Source organism: Pongo abelii, chromosome 19, assembly GCF_028885655.2.
Source record: "Pongo abelii isolate AG06213 chromosome 19, NHGRI_mPonAbe1-v2.0_pri, whole genome shotgun sequence".
NCBI classification, from domain to species: domain Eukaryota; kingdom Metazoa; phylum Chordata; class Mammalia; order Primates; family Hominidae; genus Pongo; species Pongo abelii.
In genome coordinates, this window is record NC_072004.2 from 96135993 (window position 1) to 96149080 (window position 13088).

Here is a 13088-nt window from a genome sequence, read left to right on the forward strand (position 1 = left end):
TCTTTTCTTTTCGTGTCCTTTCCTTTCCTTTTCCTTTTCCTTTCCCTTTTCCCTTTCCTTTCCTTTCCTGACAGAGTCTTGCTCTGTCACCCAGGCTGGAGTGCAGTGGCATGATCTCGGCTCACTGCAACCTCCGCCTCCCAAGTTCACGCCATTCTCCTACCTCAGCCTCCCGAGTAGCTGGGACTATAGGTGCCCGCCACCACCCCCGGCTAATTTTTTTGTATTTTTAGTAGAGACGGGGTTTCACCGTGTTAGCCAGGATGGTCTCGATCTCCTGACCTCGTGATCCGCCCACTTTGGCCTCCCACAGTGCTGGGATTACAGATGTGAGCCACTGCGCCCGGCCCCCCCAAAATTTTTCTTTAGAAATGATATAAAGTATGAAGAACTCTTGGAAGATCTTTATCGGAAAGATGAAGGAAGTCTTGTTTGTCTTGTAACCCTGGAGGCCACTGAGTATCTCTTGGTCCTGTCCGCCTGTGCCCGTGCGTCCTGCGTCTGTTGTGAAATGTTTACCATGCCTTGACTGGGACTTGTGGGCTGAACAGGGAGGACAAACCTTTTATTTTTGGTGACTGTCCCTCAAAGAGCTGTACTTTCGATGCCTTTCAATATGAAATAGTAAAAATCTTGCCATTTGATATTACCTAAAATAGTACTCTTCTCCAAAGTTGGTTTGCCAAAATAAATTATGTTTATTATCTACTCTTTCTCCTTGATATTACCTAAAATATTATTCTTCTCCAAAGTTGGTTTGCCAAAATAAATTATGTTTATTATCTACTCTTTCTCCTTGATATTACCTAAAATATTATTCTTCTCCAAAGTTGGTTTGCCAAAATTATGTTTATTATCTACTCTTTCTCCTTGATATTACCTAAAATATTATTCTTTTCCAAAGTTGATTTGCCAAAATAAATTATGTTTATTATCTACTCTTTCTCCTTGCTATGAGTTTAAGAAGACTCTCGTTCCCTCTCCCTCAATCAAGCCTGCTGCAGACCCGGAAGATGGAGACTAGAAGAAGTGCTAGGACAAGCTACCGCTGTCTTCAGGGTGAACCTGGAGAGTGAGGTCATTGCCGTGAGTATAGGTGAGGCCGAGACAAGTGACCCTGAATCCAGTCACAGCCTGGGCAGAGCGTAGGAAGGGCGCAAGGATGGAAATGACTGCTTGGTTGAACGCAGCAAAATGTTGATTATTGGCCATATATGGGTCACTTTGCTAGTTGCTGTGGATATAACATAAGTGATACCTCTTACTGGCAAAGAATTCTAAGTCTGATAGGGAAAATAAACATCATTCATTCATTCATTCAGCAAATGTTTGTTGGGATTCCGCTGTGCCTCAGCCTCTGTGAGCATCGCCCAGCATTGCCCCTGCTGTAGTGGAGCAGAGCCTCGTGGGGAGACGGGCGGCCGAGCAGTCCGAGAACCCACCTAAGGAGTGGATGGTAAACTGAGGCAGCGCCTTGAAAGGAAGAATGCAGTCTGTGAAGGGTGATGGCGAGTTCTCTTGACCAGAAGCCATGTGAATTACTGCCATGTCCTCTGATCGAGCCTTCTGGGCCACTACCGTATCCCCAGAGAAGGCTTTAGAGTCAAGCCAACAGCACTCCAGGAATTGTCTACTCAAGGAATGCAGTAGGTGGCACTTGTTGAGTGCATTCTATATGGTTAGGACACTGATTCATCAGGGCCTGGATTTTCCCAATAACCCTGGGAGGAAGGCGTTCCCGTCTCCACGTCCCTTTCCCAGCGTGCCAGTGCTGATGGTAGATTCTGCTGGATCCCTGCCCCGGTGCATGTTGATCTTTCCAGTACAGCTTGTTGCCCCCCCCCCAGGGAGGCAGGGAAGTGAGTCCATACCGCATTGGAAGAGTTAGACGGGTCTTGGAGAGGCTGGAGGGGGACAGCCGGGGGAAGTGCCATAGAGTTGGTGATGTCTGAGCTGGGAGTGAAGGGAGACCAGGGCTGGGCCAGGTGGGCGAAGTGTGAGCAGACATTCCAGTGGAAGCCAGAGGAGCAGGCTGGACTCTGCATTTGTTCCTACTGGAATAAGGAATAGGTGTTTGAGTGGATACGGGATAAGGACTTGATCACCTTCCTTGCTGACAAAGTGCATCGTGAGTTGCTCTTTTTTCTACTCATCCCACTTTCAAAGTTTATTTTTCTTGACTATTTTGACTTAAGATGCCCAGAGTTAATAAAGTTGCATAATTTATCTTCCCATTTTAAAGATGTTAGTGAAAGTCATAGCAAATAGTAAGCCCTTCGTACCCATGACCTTTGTTTAGCTGAGTCTCTTGGGACCAAGATAACAAGTTGTTGACACATGGGAGAGAATGTTAATATTCTTTGTGGTTTCATGGGACAAATATGGAGGCTCCTTCATGTGCTTTATACTAATTGCAGTTTGGACTTAAGCCTGCAGAGGTGATTTGAAAGATTTTCAGTGAAATGAGTAGTGTAATTGTGATTGTGATAATGCACATAAAACCAGTCAGGTGATTGCTTTTCATTCATTTGGTTCCCACCGGCAGCCTGGCATTTAGAAACAAGTTAACCTTTTTGTGAAATCATTTTAGTGGGAAAATCCACAAGGGTCTGCCATTTTGTCAACAACAAAAATGCTGTGGGCAGAACGACCTTCAGATGGGATTCTGGAACCACAGGGGGTTTAATGCAAACAGATGACATGGAAACTGCATGGAGAAAATGTCTGGTTTCAGGTGCGGGCATCTAACCTGCCCTGTTCTTCAGTGCAGGTTTCAGATACCGTAGCAGTAAACAGTTATCACATTTCCCTTAGTGTAGCAGGCCTGAGGGGTAGCGGAGAGGCAGGTTGGGCCTCCACTAGACAAACTTTATCCTATTGAGTTATTTTGCTTTCAACTTGTCAAGGAGGGTGGCTACTGAGGTTGCCTGATAATCTCCAAGGTTCTTCCATCTCCATCCATTTTTACTCATTACTATCCTTTATAAAGTACAGAGTTAGATAATTTTCATTATGTTCCTAGGCTGGCAGGCCTGGGTTCTAAGTATTACTTGAGGTCATAGAGCAGGCTTGTAATCTTTGCAGAAAGGCCTTTGATAGGTGGCAGCAGGAGGTCTTCGCGCCCTGTCCCCTCAGCATGCACTTGTTTTCCGAGAGTCGTCTGTGGCCATTCTTCCAGGCTTCTGGAGAAAGGACCTCCTCACAAGCAGACAGCAAAATAAAACAATCATCATTGTCAGAAAAGATGACACCCCCGTCTCCCATGTTTACACGCCTCCACCATATGCCTATGCTTTTACAAGTGAAAACCAGCTCTTTAGGTCACTTGCGTCGCAGGGATCTCCTCTTTTCTGTCCAGCTACCTGGCAGTCACTATTCCTCATTGTTTATTGTTAGAAACCTTTTGTTCAGCAGAGCGGCTGCCCCAGGGATCACAGGCAGAGTGGGTCCTGCTGGAGTTTAGTCTCAGGACAGCGGCTTGTCCACATTTGGGTTTGAGCGTGAGAATGTTGTTTCCATGATTTCAGAGAAGAACAACTGTTTTAAAGGTCAAATTTTATTCTGTCCAGTATTCTGTAAAGGACGAGTTGAATATCAATGAAAGAAAGAGCTTTAGTAGCTGTGGCAGTGCTGTGGGTCTGCTGCCTCCCGGGTGCTTCTCACACCACAGAGGCTAGAGAGCCAGGTGCCCCCGCAGCCAGGGCTTTGCTCAGGGACACGCTTGCCGGAGGCCAGGCTGCCCTGAGTGTGCACCGAGGGAGGTGGTGGGACCTACCCGTTCTGCTGGCCCAGCAGGAGCAGCCAGGGGCTGGGGGCTTCTGGGGCTTTCTAGGGCGTGGGAATTTGGGTAGGGGGCATTTCCCAGCTGCTGCACAGGCCACTGGTCCCGGCCTTCTGCCTTCCCTGAAAGCTGGGTCCAGATTCTGCTTCTCTTGCCCTTGCACAGATTCTGTAAGTCACAGAACACCCGGAGTGCTGCCCTCGCTGTGTTAATAGCACCAGTGGTTTCTGGGGAACTTCCCTGAACCTCATCCCTGTTGCATACAGTAATTCATTCTTTTTTTTTTTTTTTGAGACGGAGTTTCACTCTTGTCACCCAGGCTGGAGTGCAGTGGCGCAATCTCGGCTCGCTGCAACCTCCGCCTCCTGGGTTCAAGCGATTCTCCTGCCTCAGCCTCCTGGGTAGCTGGGATTACAGGCGTGCGCCACCACGCCTGGCTAATTTTGTATTTTTAATAGAGACGGGGTTTCTCCATGTTGGTCAGGCTGTTCTCGAACCCCCGACCTCAGGTGATCTGCCTGCCTCTGCCTCCTAAAGTGCTGGATTACAGGCATGAGCCACTGCGCCTGGCCCAGTAGTTCATTCTTAAAACGTCTTGTTATGTTTCTCCCCTGCGCCCTGGTGACCCCCAGACCTCTCCATGGAGGGTCAATCTTCTGCACCAGGAGCTCTTCCCCTCTGTGGATCATCTCTCTTTCCTCTTCCCTTCCTTTTTTTCCTGATACTTATTCAAATAATTCATCTTTTTTGTTCTTCATTCGTCACTTTCATGTTTGATTTCTGAATGCCTCTTGAGGCCTGGCCTCTGTCTTTGCTCAAATTGTGTATTTGAAACAGTCCACAACATCACTCAGGTATCTTTAGATTTGTCTTGTCTAAGTGGAATTCATCCTAAAATTGGAAGCTTTAGATGTACGAGAGATCTGAATAATAATTTAAAACCATTACCCTCATCTGAAAGATAAGGTGGTGAGGCTGGGACAGAGAAAGTGACTTGCTCAGTGAAATCGACTCCAGACCGGACTCCGGGTTTCTTGGTTTCTTGTTCACTGTAAGGTTTGACCTTAAGCCAATTTCTTGTCACAACTGTCTCATTTCCGACCATAATACGGAGAACATCACCTTCAAATTGTCCCTCTTCTTTTTATCACAATCCACTTAGTCACCAGGTCCTACCCGTCCCTTGTCAGTGTCGGGAATTTGCGCCTTCCCTCTCCATTCCCACTCCTTGTTCTAATTCTCAGTCTTTATACTTAAGCCTCACTGTCATGCCACTGTTGCCATTAGAGTTTTCTGTTTCTGACCTTTTCTAAGCCTTTTATCCATCCAGAGCATTGCTGTCAGCACTCGATTTTGACATAATGCCTGCCCACTGCTTCGTCTTTTTCTATTTGTACCCTATTTTTTTGATGGCACTCACTACCTCTCACACACTGTGCAGTTTTTGTATTTATTGTGTTTAGGGTCTCTTCCCCACTTGACTGTGAGTTGTAGGAGGCCAGGAATTGTAATCCGTTTGGTAACAGATGTATCTCCAGCTCCTTGCCAGGTGGTCATCCGCAATCCACACACGCATTCAGCTCTGGTATACAATAGATGTGTAGTGTAGCAGCACCTGGCGTTTGCCTGTAGACGACAAACGGTAGTTGTTGAATTTGTGGGACCCTTGATAATCAGCCCCCCAACTCCCCCCACATTCATTTCTGATTACTCTTAAGCATAAACCCTCCCCGGTAGCCACAAGGGTCTCCTCGGTCAGGGGAACGGATTCTCCCTGGTCCTAGGGGAGCACACGTCCTTGTTGCCCTGTCCATGGTGGAGCTGGGTTGCACACTGGAACTTATCCTCGCCGGGGTCAGTGATCATGGAGGTCGGTTGCCCCCATATTGAGCTACCCTAAAGCACCTGGCCCTGGGGAGAGCGTGGGCCCTGGAGTGTGGCCCAGTATTTCCTCTTCTGTTTTGCTGTGTCCTGAATTTCTCTTCTTTTTCTTTCATTTCTCAGAGTCCAAGTCACATCCTGCTTCCTCTGGGCTCACTGTCTCTGACGTGTTGCTCCACGGGCCCCTCCTGGCCTTTAGTGCCCTCTGCAGCCTGTGCTGTTCGTCCTTGTGCTGCCCGGCAGCCAATGGCCTTTCCTCCAGGCTCGGCACAGTAGGAAGCGCCAATGTTCCTGATAATCAAATTTATGGGCGTGCATGTGAGAGAGAGAGTGTGTTCCTGCTGAAGCATCTCGGTTAAATCAAAACACTCTCTAATTATTGGGTTCTTCTCTCCTCTTGCCAGAACACTCTCTAATTATTGGTTTCTTTCCTCCTGCTCTTGACATTTGATGTGTCTATTTGCCCTCTGCATCAATAGTGCTGAGTAGAATACTGCAGGCACAAGTCATGTTTTTGTAATGATTTTCATTAGATTAGCATTCCTTTAAAAAAGAACTTAAAGAAGTCTGCTGGGGAAGGGCGTCCACTCATATTACAAGGGGGATACTTTCAAAAATCCTTCAAATAATGGTAAGAGAAGCAGCTTTGCATAGTTGTGAGGGAACCTGGGGCTTACTGGAGAAGTGAGCACACTTCTCCAGGCACGCCGTCTGCAGCCTTCATTTTCTTTCTAGGCTGACCTATGGTCTTCCGGTCATTAGTCATTCCATTTGGCAGTAGAATCGCCTTCTCAGTTTTGAAATAAGTGTAACCAGTAGGGGAAAAGGATTGTGGTGTGCATGGTGTTCTTTGCGCACAAAGATGACCGTGGAATTTTTGAAGGAGGCAATTATTGTCATTGTTTAATACATAACTGGAGGCTTAATTTCCAAGTAGCTGTTGTAGCATTAAATGTCCCTGGCTAGGTTCCAACAGCTATTTCCATTGTACATTGAATCTATTGCTTCTTTTTAAAATACAATGATTAGTAGGTTGATTTATCTTTATTTTAAAGAAAGGGCTAATATCACAAGGTAAGTTTTTGAGCAGATACTATATTACGAAGTGTTCTGACTCAGATACTGGAGAGGAAGAGTGGCCCTGGATACTTCCTCTGTGAAGGTCAGGTTGAGATCTCTTTATGCTCACCCTATAAAGATTAGGTTTGGCTGAGAGTTACAGGGGAGAGGAAATAACAATTGTGTAACTCAAATTAGAGTTTGTTCACTCACATTAAGATTCCCTAGAAGTAGTCATTCCAAGGCTGTTCAGTGCTCCAGCATAGCAAGGCGTCGGGCTCCTTCTATGTTGACTTTGCTGTGCAAAGATTCTTTTTTTTTTTTTTTTTTTAAATGGTTACCTCATTGTCCAAGATGGCTGCTCAAGCTCCAGCCATTGCGTATATGAGGGGACTTCAAAAAGTTCATGCAAAAACAGAATTAAAAGATAAAAAATAAAAAAATACAAACTTCTCAGCCAGGCACGGTGGCTCACGCCTGTAGTAATGCCAGCACTTTGGGAGGCCGAGGCGGGCAGATCGCGAAACCAGGAGATCAAGACCATCTTGGCTAACATGGTGAAACCCCGTCTCTACTAAAAATAGAAAAAATTAGCTGGGCGTGGTGGCAGGCGCCTGTAGTCCCAGCTACTTTGGAGGCTGAGGCAGAAGAATGGCGTGAACCCAGGAGGCGAAGCTTTCAGTGAGATGAGATCGCGTCACTGCACTCCAGCCTGGGCGACAGAGCGAGACTCTGTCTCAAAAAACAAACAAACTTCTCAACATAAGGTCTAACAAGATCAAGACACTTTTGTAAATGACTGTACCACCCATTTAATCTGTCCCTAAAGAACGGAGAGTTCTAGGAGTTTAACTGTGTCTATACAGTCTTTTTACATTATTTTATTTTTTGAGACAGAATCTCATTCTGTCACCTAGGCTGGAGTGCAGTGGTGCAATCTTGGCTCACTGCAACCTCCACCTCCTGGGTTCAAGCGATTCTCGTGCCTCAGCCTCCCACGTAGCTGGGATTATAGGCATGTGCCACCACGCTTGGCCAATTTTTGTATTTTTAGTAGAGATGCGGTTTCACCATGTTGGCCAGATTGGTCTCAAATTCCTGACCTCAGGTGATTGGCCTCCTCAAAGTGCTGGGATTATAGGTTTGAGCCACCGTGCCCAGCGCTCTTTTTACATTATTAACAGAAGGAAAAATACATTTCCTATAAAAATTTTTTAAAGATTAGGAAACAAAAAAGTCAGAAGGAGCCAAATCAGGACTGTAAGGCAGATTTTAATGACTATTTCCCATGAAAACTGTCACAAAGTTCCCGTTGTTGGATGCTTGTTTTGGATGCAAGGAACGAGCAGGAGCACTGTTGTCACTGTGGAGGTGGAGGGGGCTCCCTGGTGACACTTTCCTGGGCATTTTTCTGCTCAAGCTTTGGCTTTCTCAAACACTCATAACAAGCAGCTGGTCATCGTTGTTTGGCCTCCAGAAAGCCAACAAGCAAAATGCCTTGAGCATCTCAAAGAGCGGTTGCCGTGACCTTCGCTGTCATCCGGATTGCTCTTGCTTTGATGGAGCCACTTCTTCTTGGTAGCCGGTGCTTTGATTGTGCTTTGTCTTCAGGATCGTGCTGGTAAAGTTGTGTTTCATTTCTTGTTTCAGTTCTTCAAAGAAATGCTTCAGGGTCTTGACCCCATTTGTTTGAGATTTCTGTCTAAAGCTCTGCTCTGGTCTGCAGCTCATCTGGGTGCAGCGTTGGCACCCATCAAATGGAAAGTTTGCTCAACTGTAATTGTTCAATCAGAATTGTGTAAGCGCGATGGAGATGTCTGTGATACTGGCTGTTGTTTGTGTTGTTAATTGTCAGTCCTCTTCACTTAGGGCATGAACTAGATGAAGTCTTGCCTTGCAAATTGGTGTGGTTGGTCTACCACTGAGAGTTTCATCTTCAGCATCATCTTGGCCCTCCTTAAAATTAATTGTCCACTTGCAAACTACTGATTTCTTTGGTGCATTGCCCCCATCAACTTTTTGTAAAGCACCAATGATTTCACCATTCTCTCACCCAAGGTTCATTATAAATTTGATGTTTGTTCTTGCTTCAATTTTAGCAGAATTTGTGTTGCTCTGATAAGGGCTCCTTTCAAACTGATATCTTATCCTTATTGTCTCAAACTAGATCCTGTTTACACATGTTATGGAACAAGTTAGTATAAGTTTATTTTGGGGGCAAAATGTTTTTTGAAGTACATGCATAGTTTTTTTTCGTGAACATGAAAACCCTTTGTACATTTCACCTTTCCGGAAAGAAGAAGTAGGGAAGAAGACCCCACTGTTTTCCTTTAAGGATGTTTCTTAAAAGTTACACTTAGCACTTTCACTGGGAGGTTGGAAAATATCTGGGTGAGCCTGTGCGCAAATAAAGAACTGGGGATTCTAGTTAGGGAAGGGTGGGGTGGATACTGGGGAAAACAAGCAGCCTCTGGCATAGGCGCCATCCTGGCTGATGCGCCTACCTTTTCTACCTGAGGTTAGCTAAAATCTCGCCACCACGCCCAGAAGAGAATGCATTTGCTTTGGAGTTTTCTGTAATCCTTCTGAATTGGTTCTAAATTGGTGGCCGGCACCTGTAGTCCCAGCTACCTGGGAGGCTGAGGCAGGAGAATGGCGTGAACCCGGGAGGCGAAGCTTTCAGTGAGCCGAGATAGCGCCACTGCACTCCAGCCTGGGCAACAGAGCGAAACTCTGTCTCAAAAAAAAAAAAAACAAAAAAAAAAACTTCTCAACATAAGGTCTAACAAGATCAAGACACTTTTGTAAATGACAATACCACCCATCTTGGGATATGATCAAATATACACTAAGAATGTGGAAATGAATCGTCCTGACGTGGAGGAATACTCAGGTGACCAATTGCTTCCAACTAGGACTCAGTCACCCCTGGCTTCAGAAAGACAGGAGACACACTGTGAGAAGCTGTGAGTGTTGGAGATTTAGGATGATTCTCAGTTCGCAGATTCTTTGTTCAGCTATGTCCAGTCTGTTTTGAAGCCTTTCCATTTTCATTTTAAGTTGTTTTTTTCTTACAAATTCTGTGTAGTTATTTATTTCTGATTTGGATATCTGAAGTCTTTTTGTATCTGATTCAGCTACAGTTTTTGTTGGCTGTTCGTCATGGTGCCTGTTTCCTAATGTCCTTTTAAATTTTGACAGTTATTTTTCTTTGAAATTGAAGTATGTGAAATCTTTGAAGCTTGGGATGAAGTTGGCTTCTTTTAGGATTATGAAGTTTGCTTCTATCAAGCACTTACAGGTCCTGACAGTCTGAGGTTTTCTATCACACCTGGGTCAAGGCCAGCCATCCCTCCTCTCTACTTATTACTAGGCTGAGGGGCAGAAAATTTACCTTGCAGTGCCCCGGTGGGGTGGGTTTACTTTCGGGTAAACCTTGCTCTGGGTCTGCAGCCCTCTGCACGGCCACTCTTCTGGAGGGATGCCCTCCCTCGGACACCACACCAGCACGGGCCTTAGGCGTTGCCTCCTGCCCCTCAGGCCGCTCATGACTGCAACGCCCCACTCCAGTTCATGGGCTACGGCCCGTGAAACCTGGCTGCTCTGCTCACCAGGCTGGGCCCCAGCTTCACTGCTCTCACACCAGCACATCCGTGAATTTCATAACGTGCCCCTGCCTGCTCGTCTGCCCCCCACCTCCAAGCATTTTCACTTGTTAGTGAGAGGAACCTGGAGCCTGAATCCACCACATTGCTGGACATTTTCTGCTTGTGGTCTTTTTATTACCGCAGATGTGATTTCCTTGCTTGTTTCTTCAAGAGCCTGCTCTTAAAATTAAGAGGTATGATGAAATACTTTTGAGAGTGTGAATTTCACTAAATCACAAAATCTGAAAGGTGTACAGCTAGACAATTCTGAAAGAAATAGAAAATGTAGCTGAGTGTCTAGTATCAAGTGTGATAAATTATTATACACATTAGGTGGATAGTTTTGTTTACTAAGAATTGAAGGTAATTCTGGAAATTGATAGGTCAGCAAGCCTTTGCTTAGTGTGAGGCAAAGGAATTTGTCATGTTTATGCAAAATGGTAATGTCCTACTACTGCTTTATCGATATGGAAAGTTCCAGTGGGTTAGAAGTGGTTAAGTAAAGATGAATGGCGAATGGGATTTGATTAAATGTAAAAGTTTCTGAGGGAAGTGAATCACTGTGTAGATGGAGTCACCCCTGGCTATTGATTTAAATGACAGTTCGGAAATAGTATCAAAAGAAACAAAATGGCCAGCGTGTCAAGAAACCAGCAGCTCTTCTGTTCCAGGGTAGCCAGCACCAGGCATCAGGGCCCCCGGGACCTCTGGACATCAGCGCTGTGGGTCATCTTGGAATTGACACCTGAGGGCAGATGAGGCAGCACCAGCTCCTGTGCAGTGCCCTGTCTCTGCAGTGAGTGAGGCTGGACTGGGTGTGCCAGCATCTGGAGGGTCTGCGGGGTTGGAATACTGCATACAGTTGGATTTTGAGGTGGAGCATTAGCTAATTAACTGCAACCAAAAGTAAAGTAGCAGGGTGGCTGCTTCTCCAGGCCTGGAAGCCTGCATGGTGGCTGAACTGCGGCCCCCACTGCAGTAGAACTGGGCAGGCCTCAGTGGCCTCAGGCTCTGTCCCTGTGTATCTCATGGAGAACAGAGTCAGGGAGGTGCAGGGCTCATCACTAGCCAGGGCAGAGCGGGACCAGCCGTCCTGATTTGCAGACTGGTGGCATTTACCTAGTGCCACCTCATCTGACATAAGGTCACCTGTGTGGGGGAGAGCTTTATTTTAATAATAAGTTTCAGTTAGATCCTGGAAACCCAAACATATAGAAAGGTGAGGGACTTCGTTTCCCCCCTCCTGAGCAGGTACTGCCTCGTGCCAGTGGACCTGGGAGGGCGGGAGGGCTGCTCTCAGGGGCACGCTGTTGCATTATGCCGTGTTGTTCTTTTGGTTGTTTATTGTGATGAGCTCTTATTGTGATAAGAAAATAATCATTTTCTCATTTTTAGCAGTGAATATACCCCTTTCTTAACTGCCATGTTAACGTTTGCCTTTGACAGTGTGCTCTGAGAGACACAATTCTATGCTTCAGTTCTGTGCTCTTCAGCTGTCATAACTCTTCTCCATGTCTTTGAAGTGCAGTAAAGAAAGTGTAACCCAAAGACTGAACAGTAATTCCTCAACTTGGCACTTACTCTCCACTCTGGAGACATTCTAAGTTTCATTTGAGAGGGATTTTGGCCTGCTTAAAGCATTTTAACAGCTTTTTGTTGGCCCCAGTACAAAGTCTAAACTCTTTACCTGGGAGGAAAAATTGCTCTTGATTTGGTCCCTGCTCTCTACCACAGCCTCACCTCCCACTTTCTCTCCCACCAGACTCCAGCCTCACCTCCCACCAGACTCCAGCCTCACCTCCCATCTTCCCTCCCACTAGACTCCAGCCTCACCTCCCACCTTCCCTCTCACCAGACTCCAGCCTGACTGCTGACATTTCAGTGTGTTCCACCTTTTCAGGCTTTTGCTGGGTAGTTTTCTCTTCCTCTACTTGTTAAATTCTATTCATGCATCAAGTCTTGCCGTTGATGTCATTTTCTTTGGAAACTGTTCCTAAATCCTTAATCCTTTCTACCTTACAAAAGAATAACAAAATAAACCCCAAGAAAGATATCTACTCCTTTATTCTTTCACAGGATATGATTCCTGCTCCATCATTGTCTTCAACTGTATGATGTGTTGTTGCGATGATCGCGGTAGCAGGATTGATATCAGTATTGCTCACTGGTCTCTAGTCTTCTAGAAAATAAGGGATGGGGACTTCCAGGTAGCTGATGAAATGGTTGTGTCTTAGGTTCCTATCTCCAAAGTATTTCCTCCAGAATAATGTAGAAGAACAAGAAGGAGAAAAGTAAACTTTGTAAAAGCCATGTCCTCAGTGTGAAAGACACAATATACTCCAACTTGAAAATGGTAAAAAGAGGTAACACCCAGCCCAACATGGAATTCCTGATGTTCTCCATCTCCCCACTACCACAAGGCCCTGTCCACCTTGGGCTGTAGGTAGTTGACAGAAAACTATAGGTACAAGTTTGCAGGAGAAAAAGACAAAAAGGAAGGAGAAGGACCTTTTGACATATGGGTGGATGGTGAAAGGAAGAAGAATCAGCAGGGGAAATTTAGGGTCCTGTAGACAGGGACAACCACAGGTTAGGTGTGGTGGCTCATGCCTATAATCCCAGCAGTTTGGGAGGCTGAGGCAGGCAGATGGCTTGAGCCCAGGAGTTTGAGACCAGCCTGGGCAATGTGGCAAAACCCTTTCTCTACAGAAAACAAACAA

The 13088-nt window shown here is 45.9% G+C and overlaps 1 protein-coding gene across 6 annotated transcripts in view; it reads left to right on the forward strand.

The window, feature by feature from the left end:
- The window catches only part of RPTOR (regulatory associated protein of MTOR complex 1), a 415958-nt gene that overhangs the window by 119941 nt on the left and 282929 nt on the right, over positions 1 to 13088 (forward strand). Inside the window, exon 1 of one of the 6 annotated variants that reach the window (XM_063718337.1) lies at positions 1079 to 1096. The exons of the other annotated variants lie outside the window; for them this stretch is intronic. The gene's annotated coding sequence lies outside the window, so the exon portion shown is untranslated. Of the gene's footprint in view, positions 1 to 1078; positions 1097 to 13088 lie in introns of those variants that run through there. 6 annotated transcript variants of the gene reach the window in all.